General features: G+C 37.4%; 1 long non-coding RNA gene across 3 annotated transcripts in view; it reads right to left on the reverse strand.

Moving 5' to 3' along the window:
• Window positions 1–3,492: 3,492 nt before the first annotated feature.
• LOC131828193 (uncharacterized) overlaps window positions 3,493–26,195 on the reverse strand; it is an 83,776-nt gene continuing 61,073 nt past the window's right edge. For all 3 annotated transcript variants that reach the window (XR_009352282.1, XR_009352281.1, XR_009352280.1), the window contains 2 exons: window positions 4,803–4,849; window positions 3,493–4,249 (listed from right to left, as the gene is read on the reverse strand). This is a non-coding gene — a long non-coding RNA (uncharacterized LOC131828193). The remainder of the gene's footprint in view (window positions 4,250–4,802; window positions 4,850–26,195) is intronic.

Here is a 26,195-nt window from a genome sequence, read left to right on the forward strand (position 1 = left end):
AAGAAATACAAACTATTATAAGAACATACTATGAGCAACTCTATGGCAATAAATTTGACAATCTGGAAGAAATGGATGCATTCCTAGAAACATATAAACTACCACAACTGAACCAGGAAGAAATAGAAAGCCTGAACAGACCCATAACCAGTAAGGAGATTGAAACAGTCATTAAAAATCTCCAAACAAACAAAAGCCCAGGGCCAGACGGCTTCCCGGGGGAATTCTACCAAACATTTAAAGAAGAACTAATTCCTATTCTCCTGAAACTGTTCCAAAAAATAGAAATGGAAGGAAAACTTCCAAACTCATTTTATGAAGCCAGCATCACCTTGATCCCAAAACCAGACAAGGATCCCACCAAAAAAGAGAGCTATAGACCGATATCCTTGATGAACACAGATGCGAAAATACTCAACAAAATACTAGCCAATAGGATCCAACAGTACATTAAAAAGATTATTCACCACGACCAAGTGGGATTTATTCCAGGGCTGCAAGGTTGGTTCAACATCCGCAAATCAGTCAATGTGATACAACACATCAATAAAAGAAAGAACAAGAACCATATGATACTCTCAATAGATGCTGAAAAAGCATTTGACAAAGTACAACATCCCTTCCTGATCAAAACTCTTCAAAGTGTAGGGATAGAGGGCACATACCTCAATATCATCAAAGCCATCTATGAAAAACCCACCGCAAATATCATTCTCAATGGAGAAAAACTGAAAGCTTTTCCGCTAAGGTCAGGAACACGGCAGGGATGTCCATTATCACCACTGCTATTCAACATCGTACTAGAGGTCCTAGCCTCAGCAATCAGACAACAAAAGGAAATTAAAGGCATCCAAATCGGCAAAGAAGAAGTCAAATTATCACTCTTCGCAGATGATATGATACTATATGTGGAAAACCCAAAAGACTCCACTCCAAAACTGCTAGAACTTATACAGGAATTCAGTAAAGTGTCAGGATATAAAATCAATGCACAGAAATCAGTTGCATTTCTCTACACCAACAGCAAGACAGAAGAAAGAGATATTAAGGAGTCAATCCCATTTACAATTGCATCCAAAACCATAAGATACCTAGGAATAAACCTAACCAAAGAGACACAGAATCTATACTCAGAAAACTATAAAGTACTCATGAAAGAAATTGAGGAAGACACAAAGAAATGGAAAAATGTGCCATGCTCCTGGATTGGAAGAATAAATATTGTGAAAATGTCTATGCTACCTAAAGCAATCTACACATTTAATGCAATTCCTATCAAAGTACCATCCATCTTTTTCAAAGAAATGGAACAAATAATGCTAAAATTTATATGGAACCAGAAAAGACCTCGAATAGCCAAAGGGATATTGAAAAAGAAAGCCAACGTTGGTGGCATCACAATTCCGGACTTCAAGCTCTATTACAAAGCTGTCATCATCAAGACAGCATGGTACTGGCACAAAAACAGACACATAGATCAATGGAACAGAATAGAGAGCCCAGAAATAGACCCTCAAATCTATGGTCAACTAATCTTCGACAAAGCAGGAAAGAATGTCCAATGGAAAAAAGACAGCCTTTTCAATAAATGGTGCTGGGAAAATTGGACAGCCACATGCAGAAAAATGAAATTGGACCATTTCCTTACACCACACACAAAAATAGACTCAAAATGGATGAAGGACCTCAATGTACGAAAGGAATCCATCAAAATCCTTGAGGAGAACACGGGCAGCAACCTCTTCAACCTCTGCCGCAGCAACATCTTCCTAGGAACAACGCAAAAGGCAAGGGAAGCAAGGGAAAAAATGAACTACTGGTATTTCATCAAGATCAAAAGCTTTTGCACAGCAAAGGAAACAGTTAACAAAATCAAAAGACAACTGACAGAATGGGAGAAGATATTTGCAAACGACATATCAGATAAAGGACTAGTGTCCAGAATCTATAAAGAACTTAGCAAACTCAACACCCAAAGAACAAATAATCCAATCAAGAAATGGGCAGAGGACATGAACAGACATCTCTGCAAAGAAGACATCCAGATGGCGAACAGACACATGAAAAAGTGCTCCATATCACTCGGCATCAGGGAAATACAAATCAAAACCACAATGAGATATCACCTCACACCAGTCAGAATGGCTAAAATCAACAAGTTAGGAAATGACAGATGCTGGCGAGGATGCGGAGAAAGGGGAACCCTCCTACACTGTTGGTGGGAATGCAAGCTGGTGCATCCACTCTGGAAAACAGCATGGAGGTTCCTCAAAATGTTGAAAACAGAACTGCCCTATGACCCAGCAATTGCACTACTGGGTATTTACCCTAAAGATACAAATGTAGTGATCCAAAGGGGCACGTGCACCCGAATGTTTATAGCAGCAATGTCCACAATAGCCAAACTATGGAAAGAACCTAGATGTCCATCAACAGATGAATGGATCAAGAAGATGTGGTATATATACACAATGGAATACTATGCAGCCATCAAAAGAAATGAAATCTTGCCATTTGCAACAACATGGATGGAACTAGAGCGTATCATGCTTAGCGAAATAAGTCAAGCAGAGAAAGACAACTATCATATGATCTCCCTGATATGAGGAAGTGGTGATGCAACATGGAGGCTTAAGTGAGTAGAAGAAGAATAAATGAAACAAGATGGGATTGGGAGGGAGACAAACCATAAGTGACTCTTAATCTCACGAAACAAACTGAGGGTTGCCGGGGGGAGGGGGTTTGGGAGAAGGGGGTGGGATTATGGACATTGGGGAGGGTATGTGATTTGGTGAGTGCTGTGAAGTGTGTAAACCTGGTGATTCACAGACCTGTACCCCTGGGGATAAAAATATATGTTTATAAAAAATAAAAAATTAAAAACTCTCAAAAAAAAAATAAAAAAAAAATAAAGACCTAAAACCATAAAAAAATATATATATATGTTTATAAAAAATTAAAAAAAAAAAAAGACTCATATTATACACCAAACTAAAAATCAACTTCTCTTTGTCCATCATTTGTACCCAAAATTGTCCATGAATCCTAGCTTATTATCTTCAATTCATGATGAATTTACTCTATAGCAGAATAAAATATTTATTTTCAATATTAAAAAAAAAAAAAAAAAAAGATAGATCCAATTGAGTATTTGCCCAAATCAAGTCACAGAATACCTTATTATATATAATTCCTGATTATATGTAAAATGTCTTACCTGTTGCTAAGCCATAGGGATTTTGTGGTTTGAGTACAATGAATTGCAAGCATAAGAAGTAGATGGACATACACACACACTAAAACACAAACAATTAATGACTTAGGATCAAAAGATAATGACAGGCTGTGTTGATAGATGTTTATAGAGACTTTCAACCCCAATTATCTAGAATATTATGTTAGTCTTCATATCTCATGTTACATTTATTAGTTCCTGATGCTATTAATCTCAACTCAGACATTGAGTGCTAATTGGCAAGTCAAGGAGGGATATCGTTTTAAACTTAGAACTATTTATTCAAAGGGAAAAAAAAAATTGTAAGGGTGTCACATAGAAACCATGCTAAATTGGGTTAACCTAGTTAACCACAGCTTGCCCTGGCATCCACTGTTAAGCCTTGCTATTCGTTAAGCTGCACTATTTACTGAAATTTTCTATAAACCAAAAACTAAACTGAATGCTTTACAGTCGTTATCTCTGGTCCTCTAGTAACTATTATAAAATACATATTGTTAAAAAAAAAAAAAAGATTCAAAGAGGTTAGATAAATTCTCCAAACTCACACAACTAAAATAAATAAATAAATAAATAGATAGATAAGTAAAGCCTGGATTCAAGCCAAGGCATGTGGGTTGTTTAAGACCCATGTTCCTTCTACTACAGCAGGCTGCCTCCCTGTTTTCTGATTGTTTTCACCACTGTCTGAGAGCAGGGACATTGCTACAGATCATCAATTCAATAGTAATTTGGCTTCCTGGCAGCCACCATGAGAGTGAACTCGGGGATGTGGGGAAAAAAATCTGAAAATCCTCAGTCCCCTTTGCCCCCATCACATCATGAGTTTTGACGAGAATCCAGATCATCAAATCAGTGCCTCCTTGACTCTGTCTCCTCCGCGTGGGAACCCTTCAGGCAGATCTGTGAGTGCTGCAAGCATAACAGTCCATCACCAACCTGGAGGCGTGTTCTAAGGAAGTTTGGTGCATCAAGGCTCTGGGCGACAGCACAGCTCCTGGTTTTCAGCTCTACCTGGAAAGCATTTTAGTTTTTCATTGCTTTATTTTCTTGCAAATTAACAATAAATTCTTATTGAGTACATATGGACAGCTCAAGACCATATGAAAATGGTCAAAATATTACATGCAATCTCTACACACAAGTATTAATGTGAGCTCCTTGTGCTTTTTCTTTAACTCTCCCATCCTTTTTCCTTCACACACCACTCTTTCCTTTCCTGTATCCTGAGCCTCATTGTTGGAACTCAAGTCCCAGAGAGTGAAAGCCTTCTAAGCATATTTAATTTCCCACATTGGAATGTCTGAGGCACAATAAAGAATAAAAGCCAATAAACACCTGATCTTTAAGTAAAATCCATCCAAGTAATCAAATAGAATTTATTAAAAAGCAACCATCACACCTACTTATGAATAGAGTATGTGGTATCTACCTTTAAGAGTTTATACTCTATGGATTGTGGGTCCTACATTCAGTTGGGTGATAGTGGAGAAGTTCTTCACCTACCTTCATCTATAAATATACTAAGAATAGTAGTAATTATAAAATAATGAAAATTAAAATATACCTCTCAATGTTGGAGAGTTCCAACAAAGGATAGATGAGCTTGCAAACCTGGAAAGTACAACAGAGACATTATGTTCACTCTAAACATCACAATCTCCCTATATTTCCCTGCTCTCTTGTGGTTGGACAGGGCCATGAGACTATTTCTTGCCAAAGATTTATCAAAAGTGCCACGAATCATGTTCAGACCAAATCATTTGAAGTTTGATGACAGAGGGATGAGCCAAGAGCACCTAAATCACTGAGTCACTGCACAGAAGACCTATAACAAAGTTTTCATGTGTGAGAAACAAACTCTCATTTGTTCAAGTACTAAGAATTTTAGTTTGTTTCTCATTAAGACAAGTATAACCTTTCTTAAAGAACAGAAGTGGTCTGATACAGAGAAACATTGTGGATACTTGATAAATATTTGCCTTAAAAAAATTCCATGAATACTTCATTCTAATAGGCAGTTTGAGATTGGATGCTAGACTGTACAGGAAAATCCACAATTGGAAATTTAGCAGAGAAGGATCAGAGGTGTGATTGATGTTGGATGGGATTTCATGAAGTAAAATAGACAGGAGAGAGCTATTTATGCACACAAGGAAAATGGCATGAGTAAGAGCAGGATAGACTGGGATGTGCACAGTAAGTTTGTTGTGAGACCTGTACGTTTGAAACAGACAATGTGAGTTGTAGAATGTTACCAAATCATGAGATAGTAAACATGCTTAAAGACTGGGCAGAATTTAGATTTCATTCAAACGTCAATGGAAATACCAAAAAAGATTGGGTCAGTGATAAAAGTAATGATTAAGGAAAATGCCTGGCTTTAGCATTTGTAAAATATTACTCAAGACGGTGGTTCTCAACTGAGGCTGCACATTTGAATCCCATGGGAAAGCTTGAAATGTAGCCTAGGTCTCCCCCTAATTCCCGATTTAATTGGTGAATCTGGGCATCGGTGGGCTTTCAAAGCTAAGCAGGTGATTCTAATTATTCTAAATTGCAACAAGTATTATGGTAACTGGAAATCAAGGGGTCTTATCCTCTAGAAGGCCAGTTAGGGAGATAATACAAGACACCCTTTCAGGTGTGATGACACACATACACACAAAAAATCTGCTTATTCTACCCAGGAATTGAGGTGGAATTTATAAAGGGGAAGTGGTACTCTGGATCTTGCTCTGCTATTTTTAATTCTTCTCCCAACATTAGAGCAAGAACAAACTACGTTGGTGCACTTTCTCTTCTTTTCTCCATTTTTGTTTTCAAAACACCACACTCTGCAAATATACGGTCTACAGCATAAGGTGTGAAGTAGGACCATACAAATTTCTCTCTGTATTCCATCTCATTTACCAAGCCCACACTTTAAGACCTGGATTTAATCTTCATATTAAAGAGTGAAAGGTTAAGTAATTTGTTTCAGTTACTTGTAAAAGAGTTATCCAAACGTCCCAGTGCTTTAACCAGGCTTCCTGCCTCCTACACTTTAATTCATTTTCCAACTCTGTAACATCTTACAATTAGCCAAATGGGTCCAATCAAAAATCATATATACAAATTATAATGTACCCATATAGTAGTGTTCTTAACCACTTATTACATACCTTCTTATTTCCAACTCCCTTTCTCAGACTCCCAGCAGACATCCAAATACATAGAATATCCCAGAATATGCACACAATATTTGAGGTTGAGTGAGTTTAAAAAAAAAAAAAAGTCAGCTTTTCCAAAACATACAGACTTCAGTGCAATGAAAGATTTCCTCACCAGAGACTTTCATGATGGTAGTGATCAATTTTTTAAAAGGTTAACAAAACTCCCTTTAGCTTTTTAACAAAATTATCCCAGTCATCAAAGTTGTGCAAGACAGAGACTCCAGTGTATTCAGCTTCAAGATTTTGTAGAAAACCCCTAGTTTTTAAAAATAACTGAGCGTCTTTTACACGATCACACTTATTTATTTGGCCCACGCCCTAATGTGTTGGCATGTTTATTGAGGAGAGCTTTTTGTTTTATTCTTTCTGGCTTGTTGGCTTCAAAACACAGTCTGGCCCCATAGGAAGCCATTTCGATCTAAAGAACCCACTCTCCAAAGAGCAAGGAGCTGCTGCAATATTTATGAAATCTAAAACCTCTCTTCTTGATCTTTTTAATAAAGATCCTAGAGGAAGGTGTTGCGGGTAATAAAGAGAGAAGGGAGAAGAAAAAGCAGCTTGTGAGGGAGTCTAAGTGCACTCTCAGCAGACTGCTAAAATGTAAACAGAGAGGTGATCAATGACGGACTCTGTTTCTAAATTAAGTCTTAAAATGCATATTAATGAATGCTTTCTGGAAAAGTATATCACATTGAGAATGTCACTTAGGCGAATGGCAGCTACTTTAATTTTAGATTCAGCCTCCCACCCAGCTGAGTTAGGAAACTAAGAAACATTTGCCTAGTTAGTGGATAGAGTGGTATGGTTCATTTTAAAAGTAGTCTGGAAAGAGGATTTGCGGGGGGGGGGGGGAAACCTTCCCAAACATAAACAGGTCAAATGTTGCTCTCAACTCATCCCCGAAGGGTCTCTTAGAAAGACTCACAGCTGTTCAGTTTTATAGGGCCACCTGCCATACTGATGAAAAGGATGGGATCGCTTTGAATAGCAAGGGAAAAAAGCCAACCTCCTGGAAATGAGCATGAAAAACTGGAAAGATTAGGATTCAGTGTCTCGATTCTATGAAACAACTGTGCAATGTAAAGCATATTCATGAGTCCAAGAAGAAACAAAATTAGAACCGGTCTAATTCAAATTGAATATTCTTCCGAGGGCAGTAGCACCATGAAACCTCATCTTTCCTTTATTAAGTAAGTGGCTCGATGAATGTGATGGAGCATAAATTAAAAAGCAGGAGAATTTAAGGGATGAGGCTGGCCCGCTGGTCAGGAGCTAGGTCATGCAGAGGGTTGCCAATCTTGGATACTATGTAGGCTGATGGCTTTCAGACTTTGTAAAAACAGTCAGTTTCTTTCCTTTCTTCCACATCCTCCATCTGTTTACCTCCCCCAAGTGTCATATGGCACTATAATATATAAAAAAATATAAAAATGGACCTACTCTGGTTAAGACTGGAAGAATTAGAACATAGAACATAGATGTGGTGAGAAGCCAGGAGTTAGACTGTCTCTGTCTCCATAAACTCCCCCAACCAAACCCTGCCATCACTACATGGACCCACAGACATTTCTAATGAATCTTAAGGCTTTCAGAGAACCATTTTGAAAACTGCTCATGTCAACTATTTAGGGTACTCGATAGTTTTAAGCAAAAGATGAACATGTCCCAATCACAACTTAGATGCTGAATATCATTCTGAGATGGGTAAAGAAGACAGATTTGAGCCTGTGAGCTGGGAGGCAGAGCAAGAGTTGGGAGACTAATCACGGTTGTCTAGATAAAGAAGGCAAACGGCCCAAACCAGGACAAAGGTTTTGAGAATAATATGTGGGGGTGACATGAGAAGATTTGGTGATTAGTTGGATGTGGGAAATTCAGGGTTAAGGAGGACTCGAGAATATATGTTAGATTGGTTCCAAGCACCGTAACTGGCTAGAGGTATGGAGAATGCTGGAGGAACAAATATTTATTTGGAGGGTAGAGATAAATTCAGTTTTAGTTTCAGGTTGGTGTATTTGACAAGTTAAGTCATAAATAATATATATATTATATACAGTATATATTCAGACTCAGATTCATGTATTATATAATTATTTATATATATTTATATTATTTTATATAAAATATATATAATATATTATATACTATATTATTATTTATATATAATTATATTATATTATATAATTATATATATTCATATATAATTATATATATTTATATATATTTATATATAATTATATATATAATTATATATATTTTTATATATATTCATATATAATTATATAATTATATATATTCATTATATAATTATATAATTATATATGAATCTGAGTCTTGAAAGACAATCCTGGTTTGGATATTTATATTTAGTGCCATTGCATATAAATAGAATTAAAATTATAGCAAAGCAGTAGACAAGAAAGAAGTCTATTTTTTCTTAATATTTTAATTATTTGAGAGAGACAGAGATAGAGAGAGCACAAGCAGGAAGGGGAGGGAGAAGCAGACTCCCCATGGAGCAGGGCACCCAATGTGGTGCTCCATCCCAGGACCCTGGGATCATGACCAGAGCCAAAGGCAGACGCTTAACAGACAGCCACCTAACCACCCCTGCACCAGAAGAATCTATTTAAACTCCATGGGCCAACATTTAAGGGATGGATAATGCAAAAAAAGGCATATAATAGAGTCAGAAAAGATACAGTATGAGGAACAAGGAAAATATCAAGAAAATCACCACAAGGTTTTAAGAAGAAAGAGATTAGCACTGTTAAATGTAACAAAGAGGTCCACAAAGACAAAAAAAAGAAAATACTTCTTTTGGGTTTAGCATTTAAGAAGTTGATTAAGCCTCAGTCAGTTAAGCCTCTGACTCTTGATAGTAGCTGGGGTTAGGATCACAGGGTTGTGAAATCAAGCCCCACCCCCTCAAGCTCCACACTCAGTGCGGAGTCGGCTTGAGCTTCTCTCTCTCAATCTCCCTCTGCCCCTGCCCTGCACATGCTCTCTCTTGCTCTCTCTCAAAAACAAATAAATAATGATTTAAAAAATAAAAAGGAAGTTGTTTGGGATTAAAAAAAGAGAAAAAAAGGAGAAGTTGCTTGGGACCATAACAAAACGTCAGAAATTGGGTTACAGAGGGGAGGTGAGTAGAGTGTTGGGTGAGCCTGGTGGTGGTTATGATGGAGGGCACGTACTGCATGGAGCACTGGGTGTGGTGCATAAACAAAGAATTCTGGAACACTGAAAAGAATTTTAAAAAGAAAAAGAAAAAGAAATTGGGTTGCAGTAGTTGACAAGTGAATGGAAGGTTAAAAGGAACCAGGGACTACTACAGACAGGGAGAAAGGAAAAAAACAAAAAACAATTGGACAATAGAAGAGGATTTATGAGTAGTGGAGCATGCAACCAATACGGAAGCAATAAATGAGTGAATGAGCACCAGAACAAAGGGATGAAATAAATGGGGAGAATAGTTAACAGGATAAAATTAAGGAAACATAACGTGTGTATAATGATTTTATTTCTTTTACATTCCTCGAGCTGCTTCAAATCCTTTGGGTAATTGAATGAGAAATTAATGATTTAATCAATCAGGGATCCTGATAGTATTCAAATGTGCCATGAGTCATGCCATGTTTCCTTATCCTTGAACATATAAGGAAAGGGCAGAGAAAGGAAGGGAATTGAGCTAACATTTATTCATGGAGAGCACTTCACTTACATTATTGCATTTGATCTTTGAACAATCCTATGAGGCAAGTATTATTATTTCATCATCTTACAAACGAGGAAACTGAAGTTCAGAGGGTTAAGTGGTTTGCCTGAGGTCTTACATCACTATTTATATGGTACTATACTCAGCTATCAAAATCGGCTACTATAAATACTGTATAAAAGAAGAAAATAGGTCTGTGAGTGCAATTTAAAAACCATTCTGACTGGAGAAATTGAGTGGCAATAGAATGTGTTTAGAAAAACAGCATGGGAAGCAGGAAATACTTCGCTGAATGTCGAGGATGAGAATGTAGGTTTTGGAATCAGATTGTCTATGGTCTATGATGTTGGGAAAGTTATTTATCCTTTTCATGCTCTGATGTCCTCATCTGATGAATGGAATTAAAATCTTTCCTCCCTAATGCATGACATAATTTATGCAAAACACTTGGCACAGTGCTTGCCACATGGTAAACACTTAATTCGTGAAAGTTATTTTTCATCCTTGATATTATTGCCTTTTATTAGAGTGACCTAAAAGAGGAAAATCATAACGTGACATTCCCTTTTAAAAGCGTTCAGAGATAGTCTGTTTAAAAAGTACAAAAGCTAATGCTAGGAAACTTTGTCTTAGAGTACGTTCCATTTGGAACAACTCCAGCAGTCGCATGGGTGAAAGATACATGAGTGCTGCCAAAGACTATGAGAGTCAGACCAGATTTTTCTAAGATCTATGCCTGAAATTCATTAAAAAGCAAAAAATAATTTCCCTATTTACATTAAAGAGATTGCAGAAGAAAACATGAGCTCTGTAGCTGAGTGATAAGGTTACTTGGTTTGGAATCGTGGATTCTCATAATACATGACATGCGGCCATGCCCACAGGACAATGCTGCTTCTGATGGGTTCTTCTGCTAAGGAAGGAATCAGCCCTCTCATCTTAGAAAACTCTCCCCTTCTGTCTGACCTGAAAACTCGAAGAAAGAGAAGGAAATTCTATTTCTCTGGATGTTCTAGAGGACAACTACCCTTGAAAAAGTGACATTAACCCACCACCACTCTAAAGTTAACCATCGAATCATCTATTCGGACCATGATGTGCAGCAGCCTTGAGGCAGCTACCCACCCGTCTTTGGAGGAATCCAGTCCCAGGAGGGGGGTTTCAACCATGACCACGATACTTCCTCCTCTTAACATTAATGGTGCTGGCTAAGTAAATTGAAGGGAGGAGCTATATATACTAAAATCAAATCCACATGAAAACAAAACGGAGCTTCTGGAGAAAATCAGGTTGACAAAGTAAAGTTATTTCTCGAGCTTGAAGCTTGACCTTTGAGTGGCAAAGTCTGTAGAGACCATGTCCTGTAATGGAAAAAAATTCCTTAAAGGGTGCCTGTGGGAGACCAATAGCACATAAAAGTAAAATATAGCTGAGGGCTAGAAATGATGAAAAGATGACCTGTGGTCCCTGAGCATAGCTTCAGTCTAAGGAAACATTTTATTAGATTGGGATAAAAAGAACAGCAAACGATTTTCTCTTCCTCACTTCTGTTCTCACTACCTCTGAGTGTAAATATCACTTATGGACAATGAACACAAATACTACAGAGAAGCATAACTGATTAGAAGAGTATGAAGGAATTTAGTGGAAAAACCAGAATAAAAACCAGATATAAATGTGGTTTATCCCTAGACACAACTATGAGAGGAAATATATTATTGTGTGTAAGAGCTCGGACACTATCATCGAACCATCTGGGACTGAATGCTAACACGTATTAGCAGTGTGGTCTTGGCAGGGCATTTAATTTTTCTCAGTCTCAGTTTTTTAATCTGTAAAATGAGGATTACATTGGTACCTATATCATATATGATGAAAAGGGCTTTTCTTCTTCCTTAACTGTAAGTTCTTCAAAAGCTCAGAATATGCTTCATGAAATCAGCTTCTATATCCAATTCTTAATATGGTGTCTTCTACTTTTCATAGTAGAAAATAAAGTGTTTGTTGGATAAAATATGGGATAAATTATTCCCTTAATGCAACCACTGAATTACCTAAGCATGTTTTTATGATACACCCAAATTCATGTTTTACTTAACGCCAAATGGAATCAAGGGTAGTTTACATGTTCCTAAGCTTGCATTTCGGAAAGATTATTTAATAAAAGGCATAATAAACACTGTAATCAAATTTTGGTGAGTCCTCAAAGATGGGGATAGAAAAGAACTGTTTATTAAAAATAGTTTAACATGAATAAGTCTAATGGACATTCTGAAATCACTTTGCTCCTTAGTGTTATTAGGTATATAAAATTAGGCTGTCAAATGCTGCTTTATGAATAGTCAGTAAGGAAGAAAGAGAAATCACAGGGGACAAATCACTGTCATTCACAGAAGACTACCTGGCAGTCTAAGAATTAAGTTCACTCTTCAGGGCATGCTATCCTCAGCTGTTATAAATATGCCAGAATGCCTCTGTCAGCGGGCTTAATAAAGAGGCCGCCTCCACCAATATGGTGCTTGTAAGGTGCAGTCTGTTGCTCAGAGGGAAAGGGAACAAAGACATTTTGTTTCCAATTATTGTCACTTTGCCTTTTAGCTCAACTGAGCAATTTCATGACCAGGAAGACAGACAGGATTCTCAACAGTAGAGTAACTAAACAAAATCTCTCTAATTAAATGACACTTGGCAAGGGCAGAGGACACCCAGAGTTTAGTTTAGAGCAAGTTGTCTCTACATGGAGTCAGTAGCTTAGCATTTGGGGGTTAGGAAAGACTTTTACATTTGCAGGCGATTCCACTGCCTCATTCTGAACTACTTTTAGGCCTTAGCTAGGCATGAGTTTTCTCGATGCTCACTGGTTTATTAATCCTTACAATATGTCATGAAATAAATAGAAGCTTTTGATACAACCATCGTCTTTTACAAGTGGTGTACTATTATAGTTCCCTTATCTCTTTTTCTGCCTGGTCTCCTGACTAAATACTTTATTAACCTACATCCCTGGCATCATTTGATATTCTCAAGTTTATATATTTAGCCTACAAGTTTCAGGAGGTCAGAAAGTGGTTTATAGAGTATATTTAGGAAAATCCCAAAATCTTCTTTAAGTCATGGCAATGGCAGGTCTGTGTGATTGTAGTAGAGCCCATCTATAGCTATCCTTTAAAGTCCTAGGTCTCAAATCACATAAAGTTTTGGAACTCTGAGATCTAGAAAGCTCCAGGGGCCAGAGCAGGAAATGAATGGCAATACATGGCCAAGTCGTCTCCATGGACCATTGAACAAAGGAAGAGAACATAGATGTACAAATCAGAAGACAAAATATCAATGGTTATATTCCTACAGTTATTTGTAGAATATATATGCCTGCTATTCTAGAATCTTCCAGTGGGAATCATAGAACTATTTCCTACTCTAGGAGTCATAAATCCCTGGGGGAATCTGTGGCGTAATTAAGGGTCTTCAAATCCAAAAGCAAAGGCAACATTGTTAGTAGAATGAATAAAACATCTTTTGTACCTAAATGTACTTTCAAAATGTATACTGACTCTAATACATAAATGTATTTGAAATATTTCCAGAAAGCATAGTATCTACTGATTGTTACATTTTTTTATTATTAACTGATTATAAAGGTCAAACTGACAGTAAGGTTGTGAAGAACTGTAAAAAAAAAAAAAAAAATGCTGATAATCAGTGACTTCCTTTCATTCCAAAGAGTTTAGAAGTACTTCCAAAGAGAAAACAATAAACTTGATATGCATGAAAATAAGAAAAAAGGTTAAAGTGTTTCAGCTACCAAATTTTCAATCCAAAGAAGAGATTTAGAATTACTGAAACCTACTCCAAGTACACTAAAACCTATCTCCCTCCATACAGTACCAGCATCTGCTGGAAGACACATATTAATGTGACTTTCTGATTAGCACTTTGATAATTTTCACCTTATTCTTCCTTTATGTGACAGCGAGATCTAAACACTAAATTTGCTGATCTTCTATGGCAGCATAAGTTTTATGGGACTTTCAGAATGCTATTACTCTTGCTTATTCATTCTTTTCCTCTCTCACCTTCTATCTGTAGAGTTCTTAGTCATAGATGGGTGGCTTACACTGACATGCTGAGATTTTTTTTTAACATTTATCTTGTGATAGGTGAAATGGTCTACACACTTTAATATCTGAATATATCCTCCATGTCTAATTCAATTCCCCAAGCAGTATAGAAGGTGCAATCTAAACATTTCAGGTAGGAGTGAGTAATTTACATAGAGAAACAGTTCTTGCGAACAGCATCTAAAATGATTTAGATTTTACTCATTGAGACGTGAGATAGAAATCTTTCTCTACGAATGACCTTCACATTATGACATGGATCATATGGAATTTAAAAGTGTAATTATGAACTATAAATCCTCTAAGAACCAAAATGTCAGCCTTTTTTTTTTCATATTATGTTGTTTCATTACCATCCAATACAATAACTGTTATATCATTAGATATATGTTGGTTTTTGAATGAATAAATAAATGAATGAGTAAAACAGTGAATTTTATTAGCAATTTAATAACTTAACAAACTCACTTTGGCCTAAAAATAATTAATCAGTGATAGAAATAAGGGAAAGCTTGGGATAAGGGAGAGGGGGTTTTAGAATTCATACCTCCATCACCTCTTCCCCAAAGTCATTTCAAACAAATATGAAATCTATATTGAAACAATTTGCTATCTTTCTATATATAGTTCAGTTCAAGATTTGTCAACTGCCACATTCTTCCAAGAAGACCACCCCAATCCAAGTTTGTTTTACAATGAAATTCTAGAATTGGATTGAATCAACAATCAGCAGAATCCATAAATTGTTCTTTATTTTCCCCCCAAATATTTTGTTAAAATTTCCAAAATTCTGTATAAGTCTGCCATAGCATTGCCTTTCTCCACTACTCTGAATCACTAGAATATAAACTACACAAGGATAGACTCTTAGCTCAGTTTGTTTAATAGTGCCTTCCAAGCACCCAAATAATGTTGGGTATATACTTGACACCAAGTATACATTTGTTGAATTTTTTAATGTTTCATCTAACTCAGTTAAACATACCAAACCACTGATACTTCATGTCACTTAGTGATTCTATGCCTACATTTATTCCATTATTGGACTTGACACCTTATTGCCAAAACTATATTCTCCTCACTCAAAACCCATTTAAAAAAAAAAAAAAAGACAGCAATAACAAAAGACCCTGCTATAATCAATATAGTGGAAACATTTAGTTATTAATTAGACTTCTACTTAGACATTGTTTCCTTGGACGCCCAAGAGTGAAACACTGTAAGATTACCATTAAGTGGCAGAACAGGAAGGTGCCAAAGCAAGAAGGTGAAATGGTCATCCCTACCCACATCAGCAGTTACACTTTAGAAATCACTTCTCCCATCTACCACCTTATTTGATAATCTTCATAATCTTTTTTGTAGAGTCAGAAAGAGTCCTCAACATTGAGGAAAAGAAACTGAGGCTCAGAGAGGCTGACTTGCCTGGGTACACATAGCTAATAAAAATTTGACTAAGTCCTTTCTCATTCCCTTGGAATTTGCTTTCTATCCAGAACTTTAGGTCCACGTGCATTCCAGAGTTATTATATACTTAGGAAATGGAGAACAAACCAACAAATACTAAATAGAGGCAAGTATATGTCTCACTTTTGCCACTCTGGATTGCCATGTAATAGCTGTAATAATGAAATTGATGAGTAAAATAAAAGACTAAAGAACAAGCCTTAATCTCATAGAAACAAGCCCTCCAGGGGAAAAAGTCTGTGTGCAGTAAAAGTTGGAAAACTGTGCAGAAGACAGAGAAGTCTGTAAAGGCACAGGTGGACAACCTTTCAAAGTGAAAGAGATAATTGTAATTCTGCGGGGACACACACCCTCCAGACCATGTGGCAGCTGCTTTCCAGACCTCTGTCACACTCTGCTCTGCATGCCCCTGAAGTCAGTGGGGGAAGGAGGGCTTCTTTCCCTTCTCACTAATCATCCTTGACATCCAGTTGGCACACCCATCAGAAACAGTCTATTTGTGGCTTTCTAGGTCAGCATGGCACTGTGCGAGGAGAGTGTCAGTATTTATAGGTAGCCTAAGGTTGTAATTAGAGTTACTTTGCATTATTTGGGGAGCTCTGGGATGCCTGTGCCTTCCCTGGGATTCCATTTGCAGATGTGTTGCTGTGTCCTTTGAGGGAGGCAGATTCAATCCAGACTTAAAGATTCCTATGCTGTAGGACCCCCACTTGCATGGGACCCTTCCAAGACCCTGGGTAAAGGAGAGAGTTCCTAGTAATATCTGTACATACTCAAATATTTTGTAAATTTTATAAAAGTTGCTAAATTTTTCTATTCTATCTCTTCCTCTACTGTATTTCCCCCTTATGTCCGGTGGCATTAGAGTACCTGCTGGTACATTTTGGAACTGGCTAAAGGTGGATTAAATTGGAGATACATTAAATTAAATATACAAAATATATTTGTGTAGTTTACAGTCTCATTCCTGTACAGTTAAGTTACTAGTAACAGGGTTGTTCAACTCGTGAGGGTAAGAGATGGAACTTAAACTGACCTTTGTCTGACTCCAATTGTAATGAACTTAACACTACACGAAAAGACTCTTCGTATGCATAATGATCCATCATAAGCATTTGGTTCCTTACCCTAAAGGCAGGAGTAGAGAGCTTTCAGCTACCTGCCAATATCTGACATCAGGTCTTTACCTGACCCTGACACACTTGTCCAGCCTTATCCCCCCGGTTGCTCCCTTGCTGTATACACTAAAGTATACCACAATTCCCTATATTCTTTTTTTTTCTTTAATTTTTTATTTTTTATAAACATATATTTTTATCCCCAGGGGTACAGGTCTGTGAATCACCAGGTTTACACACTTCACAGCACTCACCAAAGCACATACCCTCCCCAATGTCCATAATCCCACCCCTTTCTCCCTAACCCCCTCCCCCCAGCAACCCTCAGTTTGTTTTGTGAGATTAAGAGTCACTTATGGTTTGTCTCCCTCCCAATCCCATCTTGTTTTTCATGCAAGTCTTCTCACACACGTTCTTCCCTTGGCCTGAAATAGTCGGACCCAATAATATTTCTATGGATTCTTATTAAATTCTGGTTGACTTAACCCAAAGTGCTGATGTTGGCAAATATAAAAATCATCATATGCCATTATTATGAGGACACCGATGGCAATTGCTTCATGAGAATTCTCAAATTAAACAATACTGAAGAATACTCCTGGCACATAGAAACATGTAATGCTCTGATATCTTACAACTCAAGTAGAAAATTTTCCTAAATCTAATAATTCTAAAAATTTCCATGACAAAACCAGAGTTAAAAAGATAAAAAGGACTTTGCCTTGTTTTCAAAATTAAATATAGTCTTTTTATGAATGATGGTCAAGAAAATACTCAGTCGTCTCTCTCTTTTCTCTGTAGAAACTGGCACTGCAAAATTGTTGTCAGAGATTACACAGCCAAAATGCAGGACAAAATTTATTACAGAGGTGTGTCGAGCATTTAATTAACAAAAAATAAAGCTGTTTTTCTGGATTTGGTGCTTCTTGTAACATTTGTTCCTTTTTCAGAATTTATACTTTGTTGTGATTTCTTTTTTTTCATTCTACATAAAATATTTCTTTTAAGTAATTTTCTATTCTTTTTTCTTAAAGAAGAACTCCAAATTGTATAAGCTTCAGGCTCCACAAAACCTGAGTTTGGTTTTGTTGGAGGAGGACTATAAAAGAAATCACAGATTAACGATGTGTCTAAAGGTCTGAATTTAGATGCCCTCGGGACAACACAAGAGGTCCCTGGCAGCCTAGAGAGTAGAAACTCACTTGGAGCTAAAGGAACATAAAGGAAGCCCTGGGGAGTCAGGAATGTGACACTCTCATGTATGAATTTGTTTCCTTAGGCAATCACAAACAATACAGAGAGAATTCTTAGCAAAGTTTCTCTCAACAGATTTGCATTTCAGTGGTGCTATTGCCAGATAACTCACTGATGAGATGGTTCTATTCCTTCTCTAGAAAAACTGGGGGAACAGTCCAGAGGATGGCTTCAGGGAGTTACCAAGAAGGCCTGCTGAAAACAGGATTGCCTGAAGCCCACACTGGCAGGTCAATAGTGACAAAGGAGTCAAGAAATACTCTACTGAAAAAGCTATTGATCCATAGGATGCTACACACAGGATTGAGACCTAATGCACAGAGCAGTAATTCTCGGTGGGAACCATGCCACACATAGCGGGTGTTTTGGAGATGTGTAGAGATGTTTTTGGTTGCAGTGATGGCAGAGCACTGATGGTTTACCAGTCAGGGATCCTAGACAGTCTTCAATGTGCATCATGATCAAGCCTAAAAAGACTTCTGTATTTTATGCTTTCCACTAGTTTCAAATGTGCTTCTGGATATTGATGCCAAATAGGTGATAATCCTATTTGTAAGTATTTGAGTCTTTTTATACAAATGTGATATACTTTTGTATGGTTATAATCTAAACTGGATTTTATACCATGTGAAGAATGGGAACTTGTTTATAACTCCCTCACAGTTTGTTCATCTCTTTCAAATATGGCCATCTTGGGAAAGAAGCATGTGTCACTTCCATTACCAATATATCATGCCTAAGTCATTTTGTATTTGCAGTTGTTGTATTTACGGAATTATACCCATATAGAGAAATATATTTCACTGATTTCAAATTGTCAAATGTAAAACAAAGTTTCTTATAAGTTTTGAAAACCTATTCACTATAAATATGTCTACATTCTTATTTCATCCTTTATTCTATTGTGGTAGTTCCAGAACATGTTCATAATGTCAAAGAATAATTCAGAGTTGGTTACATAGTTATTTTGCTTGTTAAAATTAGTTTCTCAAATATGAGAGTAAGCTTGTAGGTTGAAAAATAATAAAGGCAAAAAAAAAAAAAAAAAAAAAAAAGGATATATAAGAAGAGGGAAGCTCTAGCCCAGCAACAGTGAATCTTGTGAGTACAAATTGATGGTTAAGCCTATTGGCTGGAAACTAATGTGGAAGCATCTGGACTTTGAAGAGGACAATGAGGTTATGAGAGAAGACAATTTTAGTGATTATGGATTCCCTAGAAAGCCTTGAGAGTTTTAGATGTAAGCATTCATGTCAGGTTGTCTGTGTTAAGTCTCCTGGCTTAAGTCTGCCCCATACCCTTCACTAGAGTTTTTAAATATTGACATATACAATATTTTATTTTAAATTACTTTTATATTGTTTTATGGATATTATTAAGTTCTTAAGAGTTAGGTAAATAGATGGGTTACATTAGCTATGACTTTTATATCAGGAAAAGACAGAGTTGTTACAAAACATTCACTATGAAAAAACATGGAGCAAAACAGTGTAAGGACCTATTTAGAAACTGTCCCTGCTCCCCTTCCCCCAGGGGATTGACTTGGAGACAGGTCCAGGAAACCATCTTCAGGTAACAAAGCCCAGATACAAGGGTGGGTGAGTCCAGGTGGAGAATTCAGTGGGGGGATGCACACTGTCTCCCTGGTTACCAAGGAGTATGGACCCTGCCCTTTGGGAGCCGTTTGTCGCCAATCCTAACCAAGGTGTGATAGGCTAAATCAAATGTCTACTAGGGTAAATTGTAACTCGACTGGTCACTTAGCATCACTGTGATGTTTCCTGTGTGTGTTACAATCTCATTGGCCACCTGTGCGTGGCCAGGCCCGACCGCATGGCCATTTCCCTTAAAAGCTAGACTGTGAAACAGAGAAGGTTCACCCTCTCTTGTAGGAGGTGCGGCCCCGAATGTTTGGTTAGATTCTTGATGCTTGGTGTGAAATAAATCTTTGCTTGACCTTTGCTTTGTATCAGTCTCGCTCCTTTAATCACGGACCCATTATTGGGACATAACAACAGCAGGACAAGCTCATGTTTAGAAGCCTTTGGCTTGGACTCTCTCCTTGTCCATAGGTCTCCCACAGGTGGAAAGGTGTCTCTATCAGAGAGTCTACCATGTGATAGACAGTCAACTCATGTTTAACATATGGATGGATGAACTTAAAAAAAATTAGGTTTTATAACCTTCACATGCCTCTGGAAGGAAGGTAGAGTCTTTCATTTTGCTTGTTTCTTTAAGTAAATGATCCACTGAATAGAAAGATGATTTGGGAAGTTTGCTGTCTCAGAGAAATTATAAGTAAAGAAGCAAGTGAAAGGCACTCAGGATTCCCTTCAGAAACCCTGTAGATTTGGCCTGAGGAAATCAATAATTTTAAAATTTATATGGAATAAAAACAGAAGTAGATTCATAAGCCATGAATTCCCTCCAGCTTCTAATAACCAAAAACAGGTCATGTTGGATATGCTCACTGCCAAAAAAATTTTTGGCTTTATAAAATAAATAGCCAAATCAACATAGGTATTATATTATTTCAGAGAAGGTATTTCACATATTGGAGGGAAGACATACCAGCAATTCAGCTTATTACCAATAGTAGCTATTTTTCTCAAAATGATGATGACTGCCATACTCTCTCTCTGCGGTCATCAATTTGAGTGGCAATTCCTAAAGGAGTTCTTATTTCCCAAATCACTTGTCCATACCAACACCTATCCATACCTTTTCTTAATAGTATGATCATCTTAAACTTTCTACCAGTACTATAAATAAACCTATATCCCAGATAATATCTCATCTTAGTTTTCTCCTATACCTAAGTTGTGCCCCTGTTGAAATAAGCCTCAATACCAATTTCTCTCCCAGACTTAGCCACTCTTGCCAGCTCTTGGCTTCCTTCCTACTGGTGCTCAGCTTCCTTCTACAGTTCACTAGCAGTTCTTTTTTTTTTTTTTTTTTTTTTTTTTTTTTAAAGATTTTATTTATTTATTTGACAGAGAGAAATCACAAGTAGATGGAGAGGCAGGCAGAGAGAGAGAGAGGGAAGCAGGCTCCCTGCTGAGCAGAGAGCCCGATGCGGGACTCGATCCCAGGACCCTGAGATCATGACCTGAGCCGAAGGCAGCGGCTTAACCCACTGAGCCACCCAGGCGCCCTCACTAGCAGTTCTGATGGTAGGTACAGGTGGATGGAAAAGACTTGGCAAAAGCCATTCTATCTCTAGAGGTCTCACAAGTTTCCCAGCATTATCATATTCAGAGATATCATAGGATGATGTATTAATGACTTCATTCATTCATTCACTTGGCTGAGTGTTTGTCCTGTGCTTTAGGTGTTGAAGATGGTTTAAAGTCCAGTACCCTATCACAGGGTTTCAGAATGAACTCAGTCCCATCGTGGGGACAGCTATTTTCTGTCACTTAGCCTGCTGCCAAGGTGGCAAACCCCACAGAATAATGAACTCCCATGAAAATCATCAATAATTAAGAGCTACTTAAAAACTCTCCTCAGCCTTTTGAAAGCTATGGAAAACAGGGGCAATTTAAAAACTGAGGAATGGGGGCCCCTGGGTGGCTAAGTGGGTTAAGTCGCGGCCTTCGGCTCAGGTCATGATCTCAGGGTCCTGGGATGGAGTCCCACATTGGGCTTTCTGCTCGGCGGGGAGCCTGCTTCCCTCTCTGTCTCTGCCTGCCTCTGTCTACTGTGATCTCTCTCTGTCAAATAAATAAATAAAATCTTTAAAAATAAAAATAAAAACAACTGAGGAATGTTTAAAAATCTTTCTGTCTCATCACTAAGACTTTGTTAAACAAAATTTATCACTGAAAATCCTAAGCCTCCTTTCCAGAATACAGACTGCATTGCTAAGGACTTAGAACTACAACCACACGAGAAAACTTGTTAGGCACGAATGTGTATGCGAGCAGAGTGTCGATGAAATACTCAGCATCATAAAAAGCAGTACGTAATTTCTCTGCTGCTTTTCATTCATATGTTTACAGGACTTTTTCTTTAGCCTAAACATGGTAACCCTGCTTAACGATAACCACGCAGGATGTTACTTACTACTTACAACAGAATTAAAATAAAATAAATGCACTGAATCGGATTATTTGACTTCAGAGTGCTTATACCACCAATCTCGCCTTTCCGGCAGCAGCTGGAGAAAGGCAGAGACAACACCATGCTTCAGTTCAGCTTTACTTTTACAGCCTGACTGACTCCAGATGCCAGGTTTACTCTGGAAATGTAATTAGTTTCAATTAACTAACATCTGGCCAAATATAAACATATTTGGAATTCAGGTAAAGAAAAGCACATTCCTACAGAGCAAGCTCGTTTACTAAACAACCTGAAAAGAAGGTGAAGAAATGCTGTTTAGGTTCATCAAGAAAGAACTATTTCATTACAAGTGGCTTTTAAAACGTGTGATATTCTCCATCTTGAGGTTTCTGGATTAACCTCATTACAAGAGCCAAAATCGGTTTGTGGCATACCAGGTCAAATTCTAACCCATCTGAAATCTCTGCATCAACCTCTGCCAAGAGTTCATCTGTTTCAAGGAAAATTTTGAATCTATTTTCAACATGACAAAAGAGCCATCTCCTTGGAATTGGCTATAATAGGATTTGAGTTGCACTTCCATGAAATGTTGAGGGAAGAATTTGGCTTCATGGTAGCTATAAATAATCCTTTACATGGGAGCTGTACATAACGATATTGATGATAAATCTCTAATTTGATGTGCAGCATGTAGAGATCCAACGAAACACTGCCAAGCTTAGTGGGAATAAAAGTCATGTTTCATTAGAGAAATTTTTCTGCACATGTGCTTATGAGGCCATAAGCACTACGCACTTCTATTCAAATTTGAGACTTTAGAAAATATAGACTTGCCAATGGCTTGAATATTGTCAACATAGACAGAAGACTTCAATCTGTAGCTATAAAATGGTAAATAACTCACGTCCTGGAAGACCTAAGTGGGAAAACATTTGGTTTCTTGTTCATTTCCACGTTTGTAATATTCAGATAAAATTCCCTTTAATCATCACCTGTAATAAAGAATCAAATCAAAAAACATGTCCAACCATAGGAGGTTGAAAATTTGATGATAATGTAGCCTCAGGCTCTCTACTAAATAAATGTTTTTAAAGCACTTTGGCATTCTACCCTTTTGTACCAGAAAGAGGTAGACTAACTGCAGTATCACATTTTACTTCCTGAAAGTAGCTTTTTCACTTGAACTATTCCATGTATAGAAGAAAATTGTCATCAGTAACAAACTTCAGTCAATCCATATTTCAATCCAGTCAATCAATTAGCACATTCCCCGATACCTTATAGCCTGGTTCAATTAACACAGATAGTTTACATAGAATAAACAACACAAGCGATAGTGACAAGATATGATTTTAAGTTACTAAAAAATAACTTCAAACTTACTTACTATACATTTCCTTAGCATTATTTACCTCTCTCTAATTCATAGCCAAAATTTGATTTACATAGACTTTCTCCATTTTCTCATCACTCCCTCATTCTCCAATCATGCTCTATTTTCATGACTTCACTGAAAAACAAGTATTTCTCAATGCTTTTCTTAACATGATCTCTGTGACAAGTTGAACACAATGAATTTTCCCTCCATATGGAACTATTCTGCCACCGCGGCTTTCAACCTACTCGACTCTTGCTTCTATTCCCAGGTCCCCACCTATTCCTTTCCTGTCTGTTGGCCCTCCTTCCTCGGTGTTGTCCTTAAATGTTGGTGTGGCCTTGGGTGTTCTCATGGTACGTAGTCTCCATGGCTAATCCATTTATTAACTTCAACCACCATGTCTATGCTGACAGCTAGTAAATCTATACCTTTTGCCCATATTGCCTTTCTAAGACGCATAACTGTATTTCTAACCATCTACTACTTACTGATAGGTGTTGTCTAGATATATTAAACTCACCTATCCAAAATGAACCTATTTAACTCTCTTCTTTATGAACTAGATCCTCTTATTTAATTCCCAATGTACTCTGTCCTATCAACATCTACATAATTTTCCAAACCAGAAACATGAGTGTCATCCCATTTTCCTCTGTCTTTCTGATTATTACTAGTGCTTCAGTGTGGGTCCTCATCTTCTCTCATTTGGATAAATACAACAGCTTCATAATAGCCTCATTGCCTTGAGACATGACTGCCCCACTTTGAACTCTAGGCCCTGACTATCCATTTTACATAGTCTCAATGCAAGTCTAATATCACTGCTTTGATTAAAGCATATACATGGCAATAAAATGTCAATTTTTCAAGAGTTGTATACCATGAATTTTTGTGGGCTAGATTTTTTTTTTTTTAGTCAACTTGGTTACACTAGGAACTGTTCCTATAGAGTTTCAAGTTATACCTGACCAAAAGTGAGATTACAAGAGATTTAGGAGGCAAAAGTGAAACAACTGCCATTACCTTGTGAAGGTCATTGTTCAGAGATAATGACACGATACATATGTGCCAGAAAGTTCCACTTTTGTCTCTTTTCCATTCCACTTCCAGTTTCTCTTCCTGATTGCCAACCATGCTAAGTGACAGAGGCCTCAAGCCAATGAGCAGCCTCTATTCTACAAACTCACAGAGGTGGAAGTCACCAAGATTAACAAATGCCCATAGACTTCTATGCAGTTTTAATCTTGTGTAAGGTCTAATTCTTATGATAAGATCTTTATTTCATAATTCTCCCTGCCTGAGTCTTGATTGACACATCTGATGCACGATCCCCAGGTACAGTACTGCTATAGCTGAGGTCCTCCAAACATGCCCTTCTCAGCAGTACTTGTGCCCATGCTCTTCCCCTGTCTGCCATGTATGTCCCCGTATCAGTCTTCTTCCCATATCTCCCTGACTATTTTCTCTCAGTCTCAGGTTCTAATCCATTATCGCCTCTTATCAGAAGGATTTCCCCACTATGTGCATAATAACTGACATTATATTAATGACTATGATCTATAATTAATTGATCTAGTTTTTTTTTTATTACTAAATTATCTCATTTATCTCCTGTTACCTTCCTAGATTGTGAGATTGCTGAAGGTAGGGACAATCTTTATACAGTACCTTCAAAACCTGACACAGAACTTATCAATGAGATCTAAAATGGTAGTCAGATAGGAAAACACCCCAGCCAACCAAAGCATATGGAATAAAACTCTTCATTTACAAAGACCTCAAAAGGTCCAATCTCAAAAGAACCCTTAACAACTGAAATGAGACCTTTGCTATCAAGTAGAGATATTTTGCTGAGTTCAAAACTCAAGTTTATTGCCCAAAACACTGGCATTACTATTTCCATTTCATTTTAGAACCTCCTTAAAACTCTCCAGCCATACTTCACCCTCTGCAGCAATAGTTTTCAAACTAGATTCCTGAAACTCTGAGGTTTCCTTGGAATTGTTTCAATGGTCCCTGTGGTGATGGAGGAATTAGTAAACCCTACATAAGAAAATTTTGAGTTATCTTGCTCTCTACTCTTATTAGATGATATTCCTCTGTAGACTTCTGTTGAAAAAAAAAAAAAAACAGAAGGAAAAAAAAAAGAGAGAGAGAGAGATGTTCTTTGTTTAAAATAAGTTAAAAATAATCCCTGGCTTACAGGAAAGTGTCAAAGCGCCTTAGCAAATCTAATCAAGATCTCCATGAACTATCCCTTACCTAATTCTGTAGATTCTTCTCTTGCATCTCCTCTATACCTTTACATTCTAGTAATTCACAACACAGACCACGGTTTACGCTGATTCTGCTTCGGTTCATGCTTCTGCCTTTGCCTTGCATGTTCCTCCCATTTCTCTTCACCTAACTCACTTCACTCTTGTGTCTAAAGTAGGCTCAGACATCATCATCTCCAGGAACACTTTACTGAGACCACAGGATAGGATGGGTTATCATCCTCTCCACTCTTTTTTTTTTTTTAATATTTTATTTATTTATTTGACAGAGAGAAATCACAAGTAGATGGAGAGGCAGGCAGAGAGAGAGAGAGAGGGAAGCGGGCTCTCTGCTCAGCAGGGAGCCCGATGCGG

Source organism: Mustela lutreola, chromosome 3 (assembly GCF_030435805.1).
Source record: "Mustela lutreola isolate mMusLut2 chromosome 3, mMusLut2.pri, whole genome shotgun sequence".
NCBI lineage: Eukaryota > Metazoa > Chordata > Mammalia > Carnivora > Mustelidae > Mustela > Mustela lutreola.